At 47.2% G+C, this 22,102-nt stretch overlaps 1 protein-coding gene across 5 annotated transcripts in view; it reads left to right on the top strand.

Annotated features, from left to right (window-relative positions):
* LOC147710105 (butyrophilin subfamily 2 member A1-like) overlaps positions 1–22,102 on the top strand; it is a 440,009-nt gene that overhangs the window by 47,082 nt on the left and 370,825 nt on the right. The gene's annotated exons all lie outside the window — the stretch shown is intronic.

Here is a 22,102-nt window from a genome sequence, read left to right as displayed (position 1 = left end):
CCCATGGAGTCATTTGTAGTTTTGTAATACTATAGGACTTGAAAATCATATGTACAGAATAGGATCCTTTGATAGAAAAGTGTTGTGCTAATCTTCACATTGGCAAGAATGTCTCCCCCCCATGCTCTTGTATTATGTTTTGTCATGGTTTGTTTTAGTGCAATGTGTCAATTCAGAGCAACCCTCTTGATTCCACCATAAGCTTCCATGGACGTATAGTACTGAGATCTGTGTTAAAGATTGATTGTGGCACCTCGTATGAACTCATTCTAAGTGTCAGAACTGCTCTGGATGGTTCCTTTGAATGGACCAGTTCATGCTTTTTCATTCTTTGTCAATATGCAGTTTTAATATATGTATGCATGTATGTGTATATGTGTGTGTGATGTCATTTTATAGCATAAACATGCGCAGAAGGCAGTAGTTTATTTAGTATTATCCTAGATTCAGTGTGACGGAGACTTGTGCCTCCTTTATATTCACTTCCTGCCCATATGGAGTGATTGCTTGTGGTAGGGGTAGGGTTGGACTGGGACACAAATAGGCCTGACACCAGAATAAAAGCAGCCCCTGTTAGAAAAAGCAGATGGCTAAAATAGTGAATGTAGCCACGAAGGAGTATGCAGTTCCTATAGGGGAGGGATGCAAATGCCGGAGGCTGGGTTGGTCGAAACCCCTGCTCTAAAGTAGAGTCAGGGTCGCTCCCAATAAGGGATGTGGGGCCCTCACACATCCGGTTGAGTGTCCTGCTTCATCATAGGGCTTGCTCCTTGTCAGGCTGGCGCTGCAATGCCTGACGGGCAACCCGTGAGGGGCTCTTTGGCGGAGAACTTTTTCCCAAGCCGTATGGGTGAAGTGTGGGTGCGGGGCCTTGTGGTGTAGATGTGATAGGAAAATGTGTGGGAGATTAAAATGGGGTGAGATGGTGCTCCAAAATGCGTTTATTCTGCGATCCCACTCGTCTCAATAAAACAACATTGTATGCTGGACCTACAAGCGCCCCTTTCCCTTTTTGTACAAAAGCTAAAATAGTGACCCACATTTTGAATCAAGACCATTTAGAACTGTTGTAGATGCTCTGTATGGGTATTTTGCAAGGGATTGGACACTGCATGCATTTGTGTTTGATGCAGACAATGTTTGTGGTAATATCGGGGAAATCAACAGTCAAAACTGCCCCCTTGGTCATTTGGCCAAGAAACTACTAAATAAAAAGTCCCTACTGTAGAGGTGCTTCATGAACTACACGTGACACTAACCGTTGCCTCCTACGTGTGTAGCTTTGTCGTTGCATTTTTACGGAGTGAGTATTTGCTGAACAAGGGCTTCCTGGAGTGCCTTTCTTAGTGACTGATTCTTTCTGTTTATTCCACCCATATACGGAGTGACTGAGACAAGTAGAAATCTTTCTAAATGTGCCTTACGCAGACCCTCTGTTTCCCTATTTCATCCCGTGCCTATCTGGAGTTGTTATGAGTGGTTGAAGGGCTTCCCAGGCTTTCTATGTCAGTACATATTATTTATTTCTACGTTTTCTAGAGCACTTCTTGAATCAAATTGGTGTTCGTGTGCTTTACATAAAACAAAGTCATCTAACATGGAGTCGGTCTGAGTTTTAGAAGCATTTCCCATACTTCCCGTGCTAGTAACCTCTTGTTCCCGCTTTATCTGGTACCACTGTGGATGTTGGTTGTTACTGATGCGTTTTATCCCACGTGTACAGTGATTCCTTATGGGTAGTAGAAAGTGCTTTCCATACTTCCTGTGCTAGTAACCTCTTGTTCCCTCTTCATCCGGTTCCCTTGTGGATGCTTCCTGGCACTGATGCTCTTGACCTGCCTTCTCCTATGTGGACACTGATTCCTTATGAGTAGTAGAAAGTGCTTTCCATACTTCCTGTGCTAGTAACCTCTTGTTCTCTCTTCATCCGGTACCCTTGTGGATGCTTCCTGGCACTGATGCTCTTGACCTGCCTTCTCCTATGTGGACACTGATTCCTTATGAGTAGTAGAAAGTGTTTTCCATACTTCCGGTGCTAGTAACCTCTTGTTCCCTCTTCATCCGGTACCCTTGTGGATGCTTCCTGGCGCTGATGCTCTTGACCTGCCTTCTCCTATGTGGACAGTGATTCCTTATGGGTAGTAGAAAGTGTTCCCAATACTTCCGGTGCTAGTAATCTCTTCATCCGGTACCCTTGTGGATGCTTCCTGGTACTGATGCTCTTGACCTGCCTTCTCCTGTGTGGACAGTGATTCCTTATGGGTAGTAGAAAGTGTTTTCCATACTTCCGGTGCTAGTAACCTCTTGTTTCCTCTTCATCCGGTACCCTTGTGGATGCTTTCTGGCACTGATGCTCTTGACCTGCCTTCTCCTATGTGTACAGTGATTCCTTATGAGTAGTAGAAAGTGTTCCCAATACTTCCGGTGCTAGTAATCTCTTCATCCGGTACCCTTGTGGATGCTTCCTGGTACTGATGCTCTTGACCTGCCTTCTCCTGTGTGGACAGTGATTCCTTATGGGTAGTAGAAAGTGTTTCCTGCAGTTCCTGTACCTGCATCCGATGATTCTTGCTTCATCCTCAGCTCAGATAGGGCTAGATGTAGGTAACTCTAATTTACCGACTCATAAATACCGACTTTTACCGATTCGGTATTTATGAATTGGTAAATTAGAAGGAGGGAGATAAAGGTAATTTTTAATTTTTAATTACCGAATCGGTAACATTCGGTATTTACCCAATGGGTAAATACTGATTCGGTATTGCCCATTGATTCCTATGGGCCTTGAAGCCCATAGGAATCAATGGACAATACCGATTCGGTATTTACCAAATCGGTAAATACCGAATCCTGCAAGGGTGTAGGGGGTGTCACTTTGACACCCTCTATTACCCCAAGTACAGGCTTGTGTGACATGTGGCACACATACATGCCCTAAAGGCATGTCTGTGTGTCACATTGCACAGGTGGTAAAATACCGACTCTTAGGGCCAGATGTAGGTAGCCCTTTACCGGTCGGAAACGGCCGAAAATACCGATTTTTGGCCGTTTCCGATCGGTAAAGGGCTATCGAGATGTAGGGGCACATTTTCGGAAATTTTACCGAATCGGTATCATTACCGAATCAGTAAATTTACCGATTCAGTAATATATACCGAATCGGTAAAATAATTACCGATTCGGTAATTTACCGATTCGGTAAAATTTCCGAAAATACAATGTAGGTAGGCAATGTACCTTCTGCACATGGCTTACAGAATCGGTATTTTACCATGGAATACAAATCCATGGTAAAATACCGATTCCGGTGTGCATGCACATGTGTGCATGCACACCTATGTCATGTGACAGGCAGACCTGCCCTTAGGGCAGGTATGCCTGCCACATGGCACCTGTGTCTGTTTTGGGGGTGCCAGAGGGTGTCAAAGTGACACCCTCTGCACCCTTGTGAATTCTTTAATTACCGATTCGGTAAATACCGAATCGGTAATGCCTAATCATTCCTATGGGCTTCAAAGCCCACAGGAATGAATGGCCATTACCGATTCGGTATTTACCGAATCGGTAATTAAAGAATTGTTAAGGATTCGGTAACGAATCCAGATGTTGTGACCTACATACCATTTACCGATTCTGAAATACCGAATCGGTAGGATTCGGTATTTTAAAATCGGTAAATGGCATTTTCCTACATCGGGCCCTTAAGGGCCTGTATTTACCGATTCTGTATATTTACCGATTCGGTAAATTAACAGAATCGGTAAAATATAGGCCCCCTACATCAGAAAACCCTAATACCGGTCGGTAACGGCCGAATTCGGCCGTTTCCGACCGGTATTAGGGCTCCTACATCTGGCCCATAGCTATTTACACAATGGATTCCTTGTGCTCCCTGTGTTGCTTGTCTGTTGATGAGAATGCCTGTGTCTTTAAGAATTTGTGATTGACAGGTTGTATATTCTGACTTGCTCATTTTTTGATGTGGGACATATTGTGCTGTGTGGAATGTTGGGCATTGGAATGGCATGGGCACGTGGGTTCGAAGGTGGCAATAGGAAGTGATGTCGGTGGATGTCGGAAGGTGTCTGCACCGCTCCTTATGTCCACATCCAATGTTAAATAAATGTTGTATGTACCTAGACTTACATGCATAGATGCATTGACTTCTTAACAATGGTGATGATGGTGGCTTGGTTTGCAGTGGCATAGGTGGTCGTTCAAGTTTTCAGGTGTGCGCACCTTTACAGCGTCGTGTGCTACTTCGCACTACAGCTGCATTTATCGGTGATCAACTGCACCCTTAATTTATCTTCTGATCACGTCTGTGATAGGGAATGCAATTGTAGAGAATGGTAGTGAGTGTGAGTGGCTTTCAATTATTATGAGGATGTTGTATTGAGTGAGGGAGAAAAGTGTGGGCAAGTTGTGTCTGAAACAGAGTGGATGCAGGAAATGGAAAAGGACATGGGGGCATATTACCAAGGGCCATTATCGCTGCCTTAGCGGGACTTTTTCCCGCTAGGGCGGCGATAATTTTATCGCCCTATTACCAAGCTGTCGCTAACACCAGTTAGCGACAGCTAATTGGAGATAGCGATCATCTTGGCAAGCACTTTGCATGTCAGCGATATTTATCGCTAATAACATGCAAAGTGGTCGTGCCAAGAGGTTAGCAACTGGAAACAGTCGCTAATATCGCTATCTCCAATTATCAACAAAGCCTTACTTTTGGAAATATTTGCGCTAAGTGCGAATATCTCCAAAAGCTAACGCCTGCCCAGAGCAGTTCTTAGCCATGTTATCCAATGGAAGGTGGATAACATGGCTAAGAGCATTGTCATGATAATGCATGAATATCGCAGATTTTTCAGCGATATTCATGCATTTTGCAGGATTTTTACCGCTTTTGAGATAAACCTTGATAATAGCAAGGTATCTCAGCGGTAAAAATCGTCGGAGTGCGGCGATATAATTTTAGCCGCTAACCATGCATAGCGATAATTATCGCTAGTGCTTGGTAATATGCCCCATGATTTTGAAAGTGCTAAGAGAATATATTTCGGGAGGTTGGCCAGGGAAATCTCAATTGGGTGGAGAATGCAGTGCATTTTGGAAAATTAAAGATGAGCTATCTGTGGGCAATAATATTGTGTTGAGAGGAGACAAGATTGTACCCCCGAGTGGTGTGCATGAGAATATCATTAAAGAAGGTCGTGAGGGGAACGGAGAACTGTCGAGCACAAAGAGTATGCCATGATTAATCATTGGGTAAGGAACTGCATACCCTGGAGTGCAAGGGATAGGGCTGTTAAACCACTTAATTTTCCCTCGACAACAGTGGAGTTAGCGTATGCACCATGGCATAAGTTGGCTGTAGACTTTATGGGGCCTTTTTTGAATTTATCTGCCATAGAGACATATGCAATTGTACTTATTGATTATTATTCAAAATGGCTGGAGGTACGTATGGTGAGCAAAATTACAACTGATGTAGTATTGAGTTTCTTGAGGATGTCTTTTCAAGGAAGGGACTTCCTGAAGTCCTGGTATCTGATAATGGAGTGCAATTTACATCATAGAAGATGCAAGTGTTTTAAAAATGTCTGCAATTAAACATGTAAAAGTTTCCTTGTACAACCCAGACGGTATTGGTCAAGTGAAACACTTTAATCAGAGGTGGTGGTTGGAAGTGACTCCGGTAGATGTCGAAAGGTGTCTGCGTCGTGCCTTACATCCGCATCCAATGAAAAATGAACGTCATACCAAGAATTACCTGCAAGGACCCAAGGACTTCTTAACATTTGGCCACACTCAATTCTTCACCTATCTGGACTTCTCAATTTGTGAAAATGTCAGAATTGTTCCCTCTTCTAGGTGACAAACTTAACCCGGACAAAAGTCACTCTAAGTCCCAGCAGGGTGTTCATCATTCCCAGTGTTCTGCACTTCTAGAACCTTAGTAGCTATGACACCAGGGACAGCGCAGGGTAGCCAGAGAGCCCAGCGCCCAAGGTTCCATGCCTGGGATGATGCTGACATAGAGGAGTAAAACCTTGATTTCAATAGATCTGATCTTCATTTGCTCTTCCTGATATCGCAGGTAGGAAGGACCTTCAAAGCCAACGCCTTGCCCCAGTAGAGCTTGAACATTTTACAAATATTCTTGTTTTATTTGACTCCATTCTTTCCCAACATTGCTCAGACTTCCTTTTCTGTGAATTAATCTTAATGTGTGTGTTTTTAATACAGTTTGTTGTGTAGCCTTGCTTTCATCCACTCTCTCTTTTAGGGGCTACTCTTTAGCTCTGCCAGCACCACCACAAAGAGGATTTGTAGGAAATGACTTTGCTTTGAAGACTGATAGGATGTTTCCTCTTGCAGGAAATTGTGTCCTGATAGTTGAGTTGCTATTAAATGGATCTATAATGGAATGCGCCGCTGTACATAGCTGCCAAGTTTTCAGAGTGCTCATGTGTGGCATTTTCATGGCTTCCGTGCAGTTACGAGTGACATTCAATGACCAAATGAGTGACACTTAGGATGACATTTTTTCGCATGCAGCTCTTTTAAGGCTTCATAGCTCACTGTGCAATATTAGGATTGTAACTTTCGAACTGCAAGTACCAAAAGGAGCTCTGTGACAAAAGCAGTAACCCACTGAGGTATCCACATAACATACAGTTCTGTGATCTCCGTGGTACACGTACTTTGCAGCAGGCATATTAACCCACTGTGCTACCTTAGATGATTATAAACTGCCACTAAGCAAAACTCTAATCTCTCTCCAGCAGCGACATTTATCACCAGCGTTATCTTGAATTTTTAGGTCTCGGGCCTAGCGCAGCGGGAGCCTTTTCCGGGCGATTTGAAAATGGACCTTGGATTCCACAACGCTCGTGCCGTTGTGGAATCCAAGGTCCAATTTCATTGGCCTTCGGGTGCTTGCTGTTTTGAAACAGAACACGCGATAGGCCATAGACGGTCACGTAGTTCCCCCCATGGCCTATTGGTGTCTGTTATGCGCACCAGAGGCCTTATGTTTTGAATTATCGCGGCTTGACAGCCGCGATAATTCAAAGCATATGCACACAGTGGCGCGTGCGCACGCACCACTAGCGGGCATGTTTTGTGGGGTTTTTTTTCGCGATCGGTTGAAGTGCCGCTTGTTTTTTAATAGGACAGACCTTTCCGAAGAAGGGACAGACCGCAATAGTGCATTACGAGGGTGAGTGATGATTACGAAGAGAATTTGGATTTGTGGGAGTCACTTGGAATAATGCAACATCGTGTTTGTCACTAAAAAAAAACACTTGCACATCTTAGCACTGCACTCTTAAGCATTCATTGGTACGTTTAGTATATCAAGTGACACCGGTTAAAATGTCCAGTGGAGGTGCCCTTTGTAGACTCGCATCTGTTTGTCATAGCGCAATTATCCCAAGAATGAAGCGGGGAAGTTAGCGAGTGAAGGTGGTTACCTCTTTCTTACAGTGCAATTCATACTGCGCAGCACTTCGGATGTAGCCTCAGCCAAGACCCAACAAAGCAGGCATATAAATATTGATGGGTCCTCAGTGATCGGGGGGGTGGCTCAGGACCGATGTATGCCCCATATAGGTAGGAGGCTGGGCGCAGTGATAGGCACTCAATTCAATTCAATTAGACTTTATTTCGGATATATTTCAATCCATAAAAGCACAAAATCAATGAACATTTCATAATTAAAATCACTGTTACATCTGGACAAATAATACATATTTCATAAATCATACAATTTTCTTTGATGAGTAAGTAGGCAAAATCCAAATCACAGTTAAAGTGCAGGTAATACCGAAGTACAACAAAGTGCGTTAGTGCATCATCCTTCAGGGATATATAGTCACTCATCAAAACATTTTCTTATTCTCAGAGTTAATTTTAAAAATTCTATCACCTGGAGGACACTGTCGCTGTGCAAAAGCGGTAAATACATGAGTGCAGGTCTAATTTGATTAAAATGTAGTTTAAAAGGGTAACAAGATAGCGTTTACGGGGGTATTCATAAAATCTACATAAAAAAATAAAATGCAGCATGTCCTGTGGAGACTTCCCGTCGCAGCCACAGGGAGCTGCAGTTTTCTTCAAAATGTCCAACTTTGGTCTGATTAAAAGGTGATGAAAGATGTTAAACCTGAACCGTGTCAGCAAAAATTTTTCATGGGAAGTAAAGGAGCATGTTAGGTATAGTTCCATAGTATCACAAGTTCTTAACATGACATATTTCCTAACATTAGGTTTCAGTAGCTCAACTTTTTCTCTTTGGGCCCTTCTGTCCATATAAAAAGCCCTCTTAATTGCTGCCACATCACCCTTTACTATCTCAATCGGGTTTTCAAACATGTTCAAGCGTCCAAGCTTCAGGAATTGGGACTTCAAGTATTTAAGCCAGGGTACACACATTGCATTATCATGCGAAACAAGATCTTTCACTATCTGGTGGGTTAACGGACTATCATGATTTAACCATAATTTTACCCAACATGTCAGTAGTCTTAATCCAACGATGTCGGATAAGTATTGACTTCCCAGCTCTTCATTTACCGCTAAATTCGATGTACTGGCTGGGATACAGAGCAGACGCTTTAAGAAGTTGTTTTCAGTGATCTGTAGCTGATCGCCACTTGCCATATCACACTTATATAAACTGCAGTAGCTATCGATTTAGCGTTGTATAGTTTCATCATGGCAGCGTTTGGCTTTTTCCCCAGTTTAGTAGCAAAGTTAAAAATGGAGGCATTTACTCTAGTCATTTCCCCCTTCTTTCTTGCCACATGTGGGGCCCAACTGAGCTTTGTGTCAAATAAAACACGAGATATGAAAATGTGTGAGTGATGGGGATCAGGACATCATCTAGTTTAAAAATGAAATTCTTTTTTGATTGACGGCCAACATGCATTATATATGATTTAGAATTGTTGACCTTAAGGTCCCTATTAGTCATAAAGTTGTTAAAAGCATTCAGGAGTACCTGGAGACCCTTTTCTGTTCTTGAAATTAAAACCGCATCATCTGCGTATAAAGGTACAGAAATACCCCTCCTGCCGACTCTAGGACAATCTGATTTTACCTCCTGTAGCACGGCATCTAAGTCATTGATATAAAAATTGAAAAGAAATGGGGCCAGGATACAGCCCTGGCGCACTCCCTTTTTAATACTAAAGTTTCCCGTGGTTTCCCCGTTGGATGAGAACCTAACATTGGCTCTGGTATCGCTGTGCAAATCCACCAAAAAGTCCACAATCCCCCTGTCAACACCTTTCTCCTTCATGGTCTGCCACAGCCTTCCCCTGTTAACACAGTCGAAGGCCGATGACAGATCCATGAAGGCAAGGTGTACTGCTCCCTTCTGTACAACAGTATATTTATTTAATATGAGAAACAGGTTAAGGCACTGTGTTATAGTAGAACGGCCTTCACAGAAGCCGTATTGGGAATTTGACATAATATTATTATCGGCAGTCCAATTTGTTAAACGCTGCAGTAAGATTCTCCCCATGATCTTAACCATAGAATCTATTAGTGATATTGGGCGATAGCAGAGAGCACTTCCGCTATCTCCTTTCTTGAAGACAGGGACAATAGTTGACAGTCCCCAAGATGTTGGACAACCCACTAAAGTGGCAGAATTAAATGCTGCCACCAGAATGGGTGCCCAAAAGTCTGGATCTGATTTATAGAGATCCGGTGGGATTCCATCAGGTCCAGGAGCTTTATTTGCTGTGAAACCCTCTATGGGATCCAATACCTCACTTTTGTCAAATTTAATATCGCCTCCCCTATCAGAGGAGGCAACATCAACGGTTATAGGATCCGCTGTATAGTACAGGTTTTTGAAATGACATTCCCACTCCTCCTTAGTTATGCAGCAGTCAAGTCCGTCACCTGGATCATCTACCAAAAAAGGTTTTTGACCAGTGCCCAGAACTTGGTGCTGCAATTCAAGGTGGAGGGGTCAAGTATTTCATCCCAGGTCTCTCTTCTTAAAAACTCCTTACGGGAAGCAATGACAACCTTGTATTCCTTTCTGCACAATTTTACATCCTCCCGGTTCCTCGGGGTAGCTGAAAAAGCAGACCTAAGTTTGCGTGCAGCTTTAGTGCAATCGTGGCTGAACCACCTCGGACCTACTTTCACCTGGTTCTTATTGGGGAAAGATAATAATTCTGACACCTTCTCCGATATGTTTTGATAAGCAGCTAGGACCTGCCTGGGATCTCCCCCCCTCAGTGGTACAGTCTTTGATATCCTCCGCACAACTATCAACAATGTTTTTATAGAGAATATCCACAGAGACCATTGACCATTTAAGTCGCCTCCTCCCATCTGTTGTTCCCAGCCTACCTAGGCTATTATTCTTATTCACCTTTTTTACCCAGGAACCTTTTAAACAGATTGTTAGAGGATTATGGTCACTGAATTCACTTGAGTCGATGCTGAACGAATCTAAGAAAGTTTGCATCGTCAGAGAGACAAATATGTGGTCTATGAAGGTACCCCTGCCATGCCCTTTGAAAGTAGGGATATCAAAACATTTTAACGGGTCCCTGAGTGTCATAGCCAGGGAAAGGTCAAAGTTATTCAGCAAATCATTACATAATTCCCCCTCCTTAGTGTGTTCCATATGGAGACCACCCATACGTTCACAATACAATTCTGATAAACATTTCTTCAGCGGATCACCACAAGGGTGCACATTAAAATCCCCCATAATCATGAGGTTATGGCCCAGATCTTTCAAAAATCTAGAGACAAAAGAATTTTAAATAAAAATTTGATTCATGCCTGCACTATCTTGGTTAGCATTATAAAAATTCACCAGGCCAATTACCTCTGGATAAAACTAAGCCCATCACGCCTGTATGCTGTCATTCAATTCTTCGTACTTCACAGGATATTAAAATAGAAACAAAAATTACAAATCCCCCCTTAGGCCTACCCCTTATCGAAGGTGTGGCTGGCACATAGAAGGCCTTCTACCCTTCCAGAAAAAGATCACACCCCACCACCCATGTTTCTTGTAGGCAGATGATCATAAATTGTTTTATATAGGTAACCCAATTTTCATCAGACATTTTGGCAGCCAGGCCTGCAATGTTCCATGAAACAACATGACATCCTGACGCTATAACCTGAGGGTTTTCTATATGGATAGATTCACCTGTAGCCACAGTGCCCTGAGCCGCAGGTGCCTCCTGTCAGTCACACAGCTCAAGCCCAGATAGCACTTCGTACCTGTTCTGTGTGTTAACATTAGACCCATACTGATAGCGGCCAGCACTATTAATCCTGTTGTAGGTTTCGTTCAAACCACCTGAACCACAGGGATTGGTGATGTTGCATATAAATTGTGCATCCTGGACTGGTGTCTGTGGTTCAAACACCCGCCTAAGTAGTCTTTGTTGGGGTGTGGGTTTGCATAAATGTGCATAGAAGTATCCCAGTGGGCGCACGCAAATGCTATTCTCATTATAGACTAGTGAGGAGGCTCTCAAAAGGACAGTTGCCACATGCTGGGGATGTTTAAAGTTTATAACTATTCAATCCCCACTGCCTGTCTTTTTGGAAGGGCCTACCCAATTTACACGCCTTACTGCCATTATCTGTTCTGAGTAGGAAATGGGAAAGCCACAATTTTTATTAAGCCACGCCACTGCCTTATTTTTTAAATCGGCATGGGATTCATCATAAGGAGAGGCGGGATGGGTACCACAAGGTGGAACATTGGTCAATACTGCCACAAACGGTGCACAATCTGGTGGTAAATTTAGGTATCGATTATACCTAGGAGGTCTAAGGGCTCTGCCACTTTAGGGGGCTATATTAGGTTGTGTCCGCGGAACAGCTGCCACAGGGGCGGCCGATGGATTTGATGCTTCAGTCCCAATGGCAGCTGTTGCAACAGTATTCCCCTTCCCCTTGTTCAGCTGGTCTTTGGCTTTCACTACTTCCTGCCCTTTTCCACCCGAATATGCGCTACCATTAGTTGGTGCACTCAGATGTGTAGATAACAAACCACCAAACCTGGCCACTTCTGTGACCAGAGTCTCAATCTTGTTGGTTAGTGGTTTGATTAACTCCTCTATCTTCGTAGTTGGTTTTGCTTCTAGATTTTTAATGAGAGAAGCAAACTGATCAGAGTTCAAGTTAAGACCATTGTCATTATTTCCTGTAAATACAAAAGGGGTTATGGCAGGGCTATGAGGTACCTTCCCATCCTTTTTTTTAGATTTAGCGTTATGCTTCCCCACCTCTTTTTGATGAGCTGTCCTATAAGTTCTCATCAGCCTGATTTCAGGCTGGGCCTTATTTGGCACACCCGCGTCCTCGCTTAGCAGGGCGTGTTGATCTGAGTGAACCTCAACACTCACTATAATGGGCAATGGTGGTTTTACTTCAGTAACACCACTCGAGTTTGCCTCAACGTCTAAGGTCATACTAGTGGGAGACAATTCTGGTAGGTCCACTATCACAGTGCCCTTCCCTAAAGAGGCACGTCTTTCATTATTTATCTGGTTTACTTTCCTAACCAAATAGTTGTCCAGGGTGGCGGGACCCACTACAGCCTTATCCATTTTGGATTTAGACATTTTAGACAATAATGGCACACAGCTCACACACAGGAATAACCACTACTTACTCATAAGAAATGTCAGAAATATATGAAATAAAGTCTCACGTGCTGCAGCACAATGAAGGTCCAATTAAAATGGTGTAGAGTCCCTGGCCCAGTCCATTCTCCTTTGGCCTCTGAGGGCCACAGAGGGCCCGCCCTTTGCCCGCGCGACTCGCGGGGCGAGAGGCGTTCCTCTCTTTTGTGGCGCCTCCGGGCGCATAGGTGGCGTCACAGACGTGATTCTGCCGCAGGGGCACCTGGAAGGTGTAGTTTCTGGGCCCCCCGGTGGCTGAGGTCGAAGTTGCGGCGTGGCCGCGACAGCCGTTCCCCTCACGGCGTCTCCCTCGCGCTGGTGGGGCAACAAGAAGCAGCAGCCGTTCCCCTCATGGCAGGTGAGCAAAATTATCGGCACTCAAACGTTTTCCTCTCCAGCTTGATCTAGCATCCGCAGCAATCTTACCCAGCTACAGATAGATGTCAGCGTGGCCGGTGGTGGGCCTAACATCCAGACTCTCTCCCAACAGCGCCGCCGAGCCGGGCGCAACATGCCCCTTGTGGTGTCAGTCGTGCGGAGAGGGCAATTAGGTGAGCACAATCTTCACTGGTGTCCAGCGGCGTCCACTGTCCCAGCCAAGCTCCTGCAGTTTCTCCTGTCTGGTCCTGGCAGCACCTTGCAGGTCTGGCTTTTCACGGCATCCGCTGCCGCACTCCAGCAGCATGCCACACTTGAGGAAGAGAGGCTGTTTTTTGCGTACATCGAGTTGTGAATACTGGCACTTACGAGCCGACAGCTCTCCACGCCCAAACCCGACAAAAAGGGTCACAGAACTGCTCCCTTGCTGCACAACGAGCGGTGTAAGCTGGGACTTTGCATCCAGGGGCTCAGGGCACGTGCCAGGGCATGTCCAGCCACCAGCATGATCACAGGTGAAGTGGTACCGTTCAAAAAGGAAAAATGCCAGGGCGGGGGCAAGGACGCGCTGCTGCTGCCAACATAAATATTCGGGTTTCCTTTTGGCACACAGGGCTTTGGGGCACGTCTGTCAGCCGAGCTGCAGTTTGCCTTTATGCAAACTATACCTGGGCTTGCACAAGATGAGGGGACTCCACGGATCAGGCATTGGAAGAGACAATGCTATCATACCACCCGTGTCTCGTGGCATTCCATAACAAGACACCCACGAAGCGCATTCCCGGTCTGTTCCCATCAAACAAGCACGGGGACTCAAGAATAACCTGGCCGGAGATCACACAAGGAGAGAGAAGGCAATACACGATTGTTATTTGTAGAGTAAATTTACCACAGTGCTTCACATAAAACATTTGCATACAATTGTGCATCACTGGTTCAGACCCTTTTTATCGACATCCAGGATGGCCTACCATTACACTAATCTGGAGATTCAAAATCTAGCTCTCAACTCACTTAACCCTCAATGTGGAACGGGTGCTGAAGTGCATCACCGCCCCGCGCGTGCCTTATTCCAAAATCCAGTCACACTTTAGTGCAAAGACGGGGGATTACCATTAATCGAGAAAAGTGACATGTCTTGAGAAGCATCTGTGCTGTAAAATTGTGGTTTTACTATGTATCCAGCCAACACATGGGGCTAGCAGCTTTTCCAATGCTGTCAACCTTTAGGAACGTGCTACTTTGAGCGACTATGGCTACACACTTGCCAGGTGCCCACAGGGACATTGCTAATACTATGTTCTGTGTTCCATTCCTGTGCCAAGCAAAACCCCTACACAGGAGGCACTTCTGATGCCATTTGCTTTTATAATCCTGCACCATGCAAAGCTTGATGGTTTCTTCCAAGTCTAAGTGACAGCATGAGTGACAGCAGAGTGAGTGTGACTGCAGAGTGAGAGTGAGAGTGACTGCAGAGTGAGAGTGACTGCAGAGTGAGAGTGACTGCAGAGTGAGAGTGACTGCAGAGTGAGAGTGACTGCAGAGTGAGAGTGACTGCAGAGTGAGAGTGACTGCAGAGTGAGAGTGACTGCAGAGTGAGAGTGACTGCAGAGTGAGAGTGACTGCAGAGTGAGAGTGACTGCAGAGTGAGAGTGAGAGTGACTGCAGAGTGAGAGTGAATGTGACTGCAGAGTGAGAGTGACTGCATAGTGAGAGTGAGAGTGACTGCAGAGTGAGAGTGAATGTGACTGCAGAGTGAGAGTGAATGTGACTGCAGAGTGAGAGTGACTGCAGAGTGAGAGTGACTGCAGAGTGAGAGTGACTGCAGAGTGAGAGTGACTGCAGAGTGAGAGTGACTGCAGAGTGAGAGTGACTGCAGAGTGAGAGTGACTGCAGAGTGAGAGTGACTGCAGAGTGAGTGTGACTGCAGAGTGAGAGTGACTGCAGAGTGAGAGTGACTGCAGAGTGAGAGTGACTGCAGAGTGAGAGTGACTGCAGAGTGAGAGTGACTGCAGAGTGAGAGTGACTGCAGAGTGAGAGTGACTGCAGAGTGAGAGTGACTGCAGAGTGAGAGTGACTGCAGAGTGAGAGTGACTGCAGAGTGAGAGTGACTGCAGAGTGAGAGTGACTGCAGAGTGAGAGTGACTGCAGAGTGAGAGTGACTGCAGAGTGAGAGTGACTGCAGAGTGAGAGTGACTGCAGAGTGAGAGTGACTGCAGAGTGAGAGTGAATGTGACTGCAGAGTGAGAGTGAATGTGACTGCAGAGTGAGAGTGACTGCAGAGTGAGTGTGACTGCAGAGTGAGAGTGACTGCAGAGTGAGAGTGACTGCAGAGTGAGTGTGACTGCAGAGTGAGTGTGACTGCAGAGTGAGTGTGACTGCAGAGTGAGTGTGACTGCAGAGTGAGTGTGACTGCAGAGTGAGTGTGACTGCAGAGTGAGTGTGACTGCAGAGTGAGTGTGACTGCAGAGTGAGTGTGACTGCAGAGTGAGTGTGACTGCAGAGTGAGTGTGACTGCAGAGTGAGAGTGACTGCAGAGTGAGAGTGAGAGTGACTGCAGAGTGAGAGTGAGAGTGACTGCAGAGTGAGAGTGAGAGTGACTGCAGAGTGAGAGTGAGAGTGACTGCAGAGTGAGAGTGACTGCAGAGTGAGAGTGACTGCAGAGTGAGAGTGAATGTGACTGCAGAGTGAGAGTGACTGCAGAGTGAGAGTGACTGCAGAGTGAGAGTGACTGCAGAGTGAGAGTGACTGCAGAGTGAGAGTGACTGCATGAGTGAGAGTGACTGCATGAGTGAGAGTGACTGCATGAGTGAGAGTGACTGCATGAGTGAGAGTGACTGCAGAGTGAGAGTGACTGCAGAGTGAGAGTGACTGCAGAGTGAGAGTGACTGCAGAGTGAGAGTGACTGCAGAGTGAGAGTGACTGCAGAGTGAGAGTGACTGCAGAGTGAGAGTGACTGCAGAGTGAGAGTGACTGCAGAGTGAGAGTGACTGCAGAGTGAGAGTGACTGCATGAGTGAGAGTGACTGCATGAGTGAGAGTGACTGCATGAGTGAGAGTGACTGCAGAGTGAGAGTGACTGCAGAGTGAGAGTGACTGCAGAGTGAGAGTGACTGCAGAGTGAGAGTGACTGCATGAGTGAGAGTGACTGCAGAGTGAGAGTGAGAGTGACTGCAGAGTGAGAGTGACTGCATGAGTGAGAGTGACTGCATGAGTGAGAGTGACTGCATGAGTGAGAGTGACTGCATGAGTGAGAGTGACTGCATGAGTGAGAGTGACTGCATGAGTGAGAGTGACAGCATGAGTGAGAGTGACAGCATGAGTGAGAGTGACAGCATGAGTGAGAGTGACAGCATGAGTGAGAGTGACAGCATGAGTGATAGCAGAGTGAGTGTGACAGCAAAGTGAGTGTGATTGCAACTGCAGAGTAAGTGTGACTGCAGAGTGAGTGTGACTGCAGAGTGAGTGTGACTGCAGAGTGAGTGTGACTGCAGAGTGAGTGTGACTGCAGAGTGAGAGTGACTGCAGAGTGAGAGTGACTGCAGAGTGAGAGTGACTGCAGAGTGAGAGTGACTGCAGAGTGAGAGTGACTGCAGAGTGAGAGTGACTGCAGAGTGAGAGTGACTGCAGAGTGAGAGTGACTGCAGAGTGAGAGTGACTGCAGAGTGAGAGTGACTGCAGAGTGAGAGTGACTGCAGAGTGAGAGTGACTGCAGAGTGAGAGTGACTGCAGAGTGAGAGTGACTGCAGAGTGAGAGTGACTGCAGAGTGAGAGTGACTGCAGAGTGAGAGTGACTGCAGAGTGAGAGTGACTGCAGAGTGAGAGTGACTGCAGAGTGAGAGTGACTGCAGAGTGAGAGTGACTGCAGAGTGAGAGTGACTGCAGAGTGAGAGTGACTGCAGAGTGAGAGTGACTGCAGAGTGAGAGTGACTGCAGAGTGAGAGTGACTGCAGAGTGAGAGTGACTGCAGAGTGAGAGTGACTGCAGAGTGAGAGTGACTGCAGAGTGAGAGTGACTGCAGAGTGAGAGTGACTGCAGAGTGAGAGTGACTGCAGAGTGAGAGTGACTGCAGAGTGAGAGTGACTGCAGAGTGAGAGTGACTGCAGAGTGAGAGTGACTGCATGAGTGACAGAAGAGTGAGTGACAGCAGAGTGAATGACAGCAGAGTGAGAGTGACTGCAGAGGGAAAGTGACTGCAGAGTGAGAGTGACTGCAGAGTGAGAGTGACTGCAGAGTGAGAGTGACTGCAGAGTGAGAGTGACTGCAGAGTGAGAGTGACTGCAGAGTGAGAGTGACTGCAGAGTGAGAGTGACTGCAGAGTGAGAGTGACTGCAGAGTGAGAGTGACTGCAGAGTGAGAGTGACAGCAGAGTGAGAGTGATACCAGATGACAGCAGAGTGAGAGTGACATCATTAGTGACAGCAGAGTGAGTGACAGCAGAGTGAGTGACAGCAGAGTGAGTGACAGCAGAGTGAGTGACAGCAGAGTGAGTGACAGAAGAGTGAGAGTGACAGCAGAGTAAGAGTGACAGCAAAGTGAGAGTAATAGCAGGTGACAGCAGAGTGAGAGTGACCGCATGAGTGACAGCAGAGTGAGCGTGATAGCAGGTGACAGCAGAGTGAGCGTGATAGCAGGTGACAGCAGAGTGAGAGTGACATCATGAGTGATAGCAGAGTGAGTAACAGCAGAGTGAGTAACAGCAGAGTGAGTAACAGCAGAGTGAGTGGCAGCAGAGTGAGTGTGACTGCAGAGTGAGTGTGACTGCAGAGTGAGTGTGACTGCAGAGTGAGTGTGACTGCAGAGTGAGTGTGACTGCAGAGTGAGTGTGACTGCAGAGTGAGTGTGACTGCAGAGTGAGTGTGACTGCAGAGTGAGTGTGACTGCAGAGTGAGTGTGACTGCAGAGTGAGTGTGACTGCAGAGTGAGAGTGACAGCAGAGTGAGCGTGATAGCAGGTGACAGCAGAGTGAGAGTGACATCATGAGTGATAGCAGAGTGAGTAACAGCAGAGTGAGTGGCAGCAGAGTGAGTGGCAGCAGAGTGAGTGGCAGCAGAGTGAGTGGCAGCAGAGTGAGTGTGACTGCAGAGTGAGTGTGACTGCAGAGTGAGTGTGACTGCAGAGTGAGTGTGACTGCAGAGTGAGTGTGACTGCAGAGTGAGTGTGACTGCAGAGTGAGTGTGACTGCAGAGTGAGAGTGACTGCAGAGTGAGAGTGACTGCAGAGTGAGAGTGACTGCAGAGTGAGAGTGACTGCAGAGTGAGAGTGACTGCAGAGTGAGAGTGACTGCAGAGTGAGAGTGACTGCAGAGTGAGAGTGACTGCAGAGTGAGAGTGACTGCAGAGTGAGAGTGACTGCAGAGTGAGAGTGACTGCAGAGTGAGAGTGACTGCAGAGTGAGAGTGACTGCAGAGTGAGAGTGACTGCAGAGTGAGAGTGACTGCAGAGTGAGAGTGACTGCAGAGTGAGAGTGACTGCAGAGTGAGAGTGACTGCAGAGTGAGAGTGACTGCAGAGTGAGAGTGACTGCAGAGTGAGAGTGACTGCAGAGTGAGAGTGACTGCAGAGTGAGAGTGACTGCAGAGTGAGAGTGACTGCAGAGTGAGTGTGACTGCAGAGTGAGAGTGACTGCAGAGTGAGTGTGACTGCAGAGTGAGTGTGACTGCAGAGTGAGTGTGACTGCAGAGTGAGTGTGACTGCAGAGTGAGTGTGACTGCAGAGTGAGAGTGACTGCAGAGTGAGCGTGATAGCAGGTGACAGCAGAGTGAGAGTGACATCATGAGTGACAGCAGAGTGAGAGTGACAGCATGAGTGACAGCAGAGTGAGAGTGATACCAGATGACAGCAGAGTGAGAGTGACATCATTAGTGACAGCAGAGTGAGTGACAGCAGAGTGAGTGACAGAAGAGTGAGAGTGACAGCAGAGTAAGAGTGACAGTAAAGTGAGAGTAATAGCAGGTGACAGCAGAGTGAGAGTGACCGCATGAGTGACAGCAGAGTGAGCGTGATAGCAGGTGACAGCAGAGTGAGCGTGATAGCAGGTGACAGCAGAGTGAGAGTGATAGCAGGTGACAGCAGAGTGAGAGTGACATCATGAGTGATAGCAGAGTGAGTAACAGCAGAGTGAGTAACAGCAGAGTGAGTGGCAGCAGAGTGAGAGTGACAGCAGAGTGAGCGTGATAGCAGGTGACAGCAGAGTGAGAGTGACATCATGAGTGACAGCAGAGTGAGAGTGACAGCATGAGTGACAGCAGAGTGAGAGTGATACCAAATGACAGCAGAGTGAGAGTGACATCATGAGTGATAGCAGAGTGAGTAACAGCAGAGTGAGTGGCAGCAGAGTGAGTGTGACTGCAGAGTGAGTGTGACTGCAGAGTGAGTGTGACTGCAGAGTGAGTGTGACTGCAGAGTGAGTGTGACTGCAGAGTGAGTGTGACTGCAGAGTGAGTGTGACTGCAGAGTGAGTGTGACTGCAGAGTGAGTGTGACTGCAGAGTGAGTGTGACTGCAGAGTGAGTGTGACAGCATGAGTGACAGAAGAGTGAGTGACAGCAGAGTGAGTGACTGCAGAGTGAGAGTGACTGCAGAGTGAGTGACTGCAGAGTGAGAGTGACTGCAGAGTGAGAGTGACAGCATGAGTGACAGCAGAGTGAGAGTGACAGCATGAGTGACAGCAGAGTGAGAGTGATACCAGATGACAGCAGAGTGAGAGTGACATCATTAGTGACAGCAGAGTGAGTGACAGCAGAGTGAGTGACAGCAGAGTGAGTGACAGAAGAGTGAGAGTGACAACAGAGTAAGAGTGACAGCAAAGTGAGAGTAATAGCAGGTGACAGCAGAGTGAGAGTGACCGCATGAGTGACAGCAGAGTGAGCGTGATAGCAGGTGACAGCAGAGTGAGAGTGACATCATGAGTGATAGCAGAGTGAGTAACAGCAGAGTGAGTAACAGCAGAGTGAGTGGCAGCAGAGTGAGTGGCAGCAGAGTGAGTGTGACTGCAGAGTGAGTGTGACTGCAGAGTGAGTGTGACTGCAGAGTGAGTGTGACTGCAGAGTGAGTGTGACTGCAGAGTGAGTGTGACTGCAGAGTGAGTGTGACTGCAGAGTGAGTGTGACTGCAGAGTGAGTGTGACTGCAGAGTGAGTGTGACTGCAGAGTGAGTGTGACTGCAGAGTGAGAGTGACTGCAGAGTGAGTGTGACTGCAGAGTGAGAGTGACTGCAGAGTGAGTGTGACTGCAGAGTGAGTGTGACTGCAGAGTGAGTGTGACTGCAGAGTGAGTGTGACTGCAGAGTGAGTGTGACTGCAGAGTGAGTGTGACTGCAGAGTGAGTGTGACTGCAGAGTGAGTGTGACTGCAGAGTGAGTGTGACTGCAGAGTGAGTGTGACTGCAGAGTGAGTGTGACTGCAGAGTGAGTGTGACTGCAGAGTGAGTGTGACTGCAGAGTGAGTGTGACTGCAGAGTGAGTGTGACTGCAGAGTGAGTGTGACTGCAGAGTGAGAGTGACAGCAGAGTGAGAGTGACAGCAGAGTGAGCGTGATAGCAGGTGACAGCAGAGTGAGAGTGACACCATGAGTGATAGCAGAGTGAGTAACAGCAGAGTGAGTAACAGCAGAGTGAGTGGCAGCAGAGTGAGTGGCAGCAGAGTGAGTGGCAGCAGAGTGAGTGGCAGCAGAGTGAGTGGCAGCAGAGTGAGTGGCAGCAGAGTGAGTGGCAGCAGAGTGAGTGTGACTGCAGAGTGAGTGTGACTGCAGAGTGAGTGTGACTGCAGAGTGAGTGTGACTGCAGAGTGAGTGTGACTGCAGAGTGAGTGTGACTGCAGAGTGAGTGTGACTGCAGAGTGAGTGTGACTGCAGAGTGAGTGTGACTGCAGAGTGAGTGTGACTGCAGAGTGAGTGTGACTGCAGAGTGAGTGTGACTGCAGAGTGAGTGTGACTGCAGAGTGAGTGTGACTGCAGAGTGAGTGTGACTGCAGAGTGAGTGTGACTGCAGAGTGAGTGTGACTGCAGAGTGAGTGTGACTGCAGAGTGAGTGTGACTGCAGAGTGAGTGTGACTGCAGAGTGAGAGTGACTGCTGCGTGAGAGTGACTGCAGAGTGAGAGTGACTGCTGCGGGCGAGTGACTGCAGAGTGAGAGTGACTGCAGAGTGAGAGTGACTGCAGAGTGAGAGTGACTGCAGAGTGAGAGTGACTGCAGAGTGAGAGTGACTGCAGAGTGAGAGTGACTGCAGAGTGAGAGTGACTGCAGAGTGAGAGTGACTGCAGAGTGAGAGTGACTGCAGAGTGAGAGTGACTGCAGAGTGAGAGTGACTGCAGAGTGAGAGTGACGTGAGAGTGACTGCAGACTGAGAGTGACTGCAGAGTGAGAGTGACTGCAGAGTGAGAGTGACTGCAGAGTGAGAGTGACTGCAGAGTGAGAGTGACTGCTGCGTGAGAGTGACTGCTGCGTGAGAGTGACTGCTGCGTGAGAGTGACTGCTGCGTGAGAGTGACTGCAGAGTGAGAGTGACTGCAGAGTGAGAGTGACTGCAGAGTGAGAGTGACTGCAGAGTGAGAGTGACTGCAGAGTGAGAGTGACTGCAGAGTGAGAGTGACTGCAGAGTGAGAGTGACTGCAGAGTGAGAGTGACTGCAGAGTGAGAGTGACTGCAGAGTGAGAGTGACTGCAGAGTGAGAGTGACTGCAGAGTGAGAGTGACTGCAGAGTGAGAGTGACTGCAGAGTGAGAGTGACTGCAGACTGAGAGTGACTGCAGACTGAGAGTGACTGCAGAGTGACTGCAGACTGAGAGTGACTGCAGACTGAGAGTGACTGCAGAGTGAGAGTGACTGCAGAGTGAGAGTGACTGCAGAGTGAGAGTGACTGCAGAGTGAGAGTGACTGCAGAGTGAGAGTGACTGCAGAGTGAGAGTGACTGCAGAGTGAGAGTGACTGCAGAGTGAGAGTGACTGCAGAGTGAGAGTGACTGCAGAGTGAGAGTGACTGCAGAGTGAGAGTGACTGCAGAGTGAGAGTGACTGCAGAGTGAGAGTGACTGCAGAGTGAGAGTGAC

This window comes from Lissotriton vulgaris, chromosome 5 (assembly GCF_964263255.1).
Source record: "Lissotriton vulgaris chromosome 5, aLisVul1.2, whole genome shotgun sequence".
NCBI lineage: Eukaryota > Metazoa > Chordata > Amphibia > Caudata > Salamandridae > Lissotriton > Lissotriton vulgaris.
This window is presented reverse-complemented; position numbering and strand designations above follow the sequence as displayed.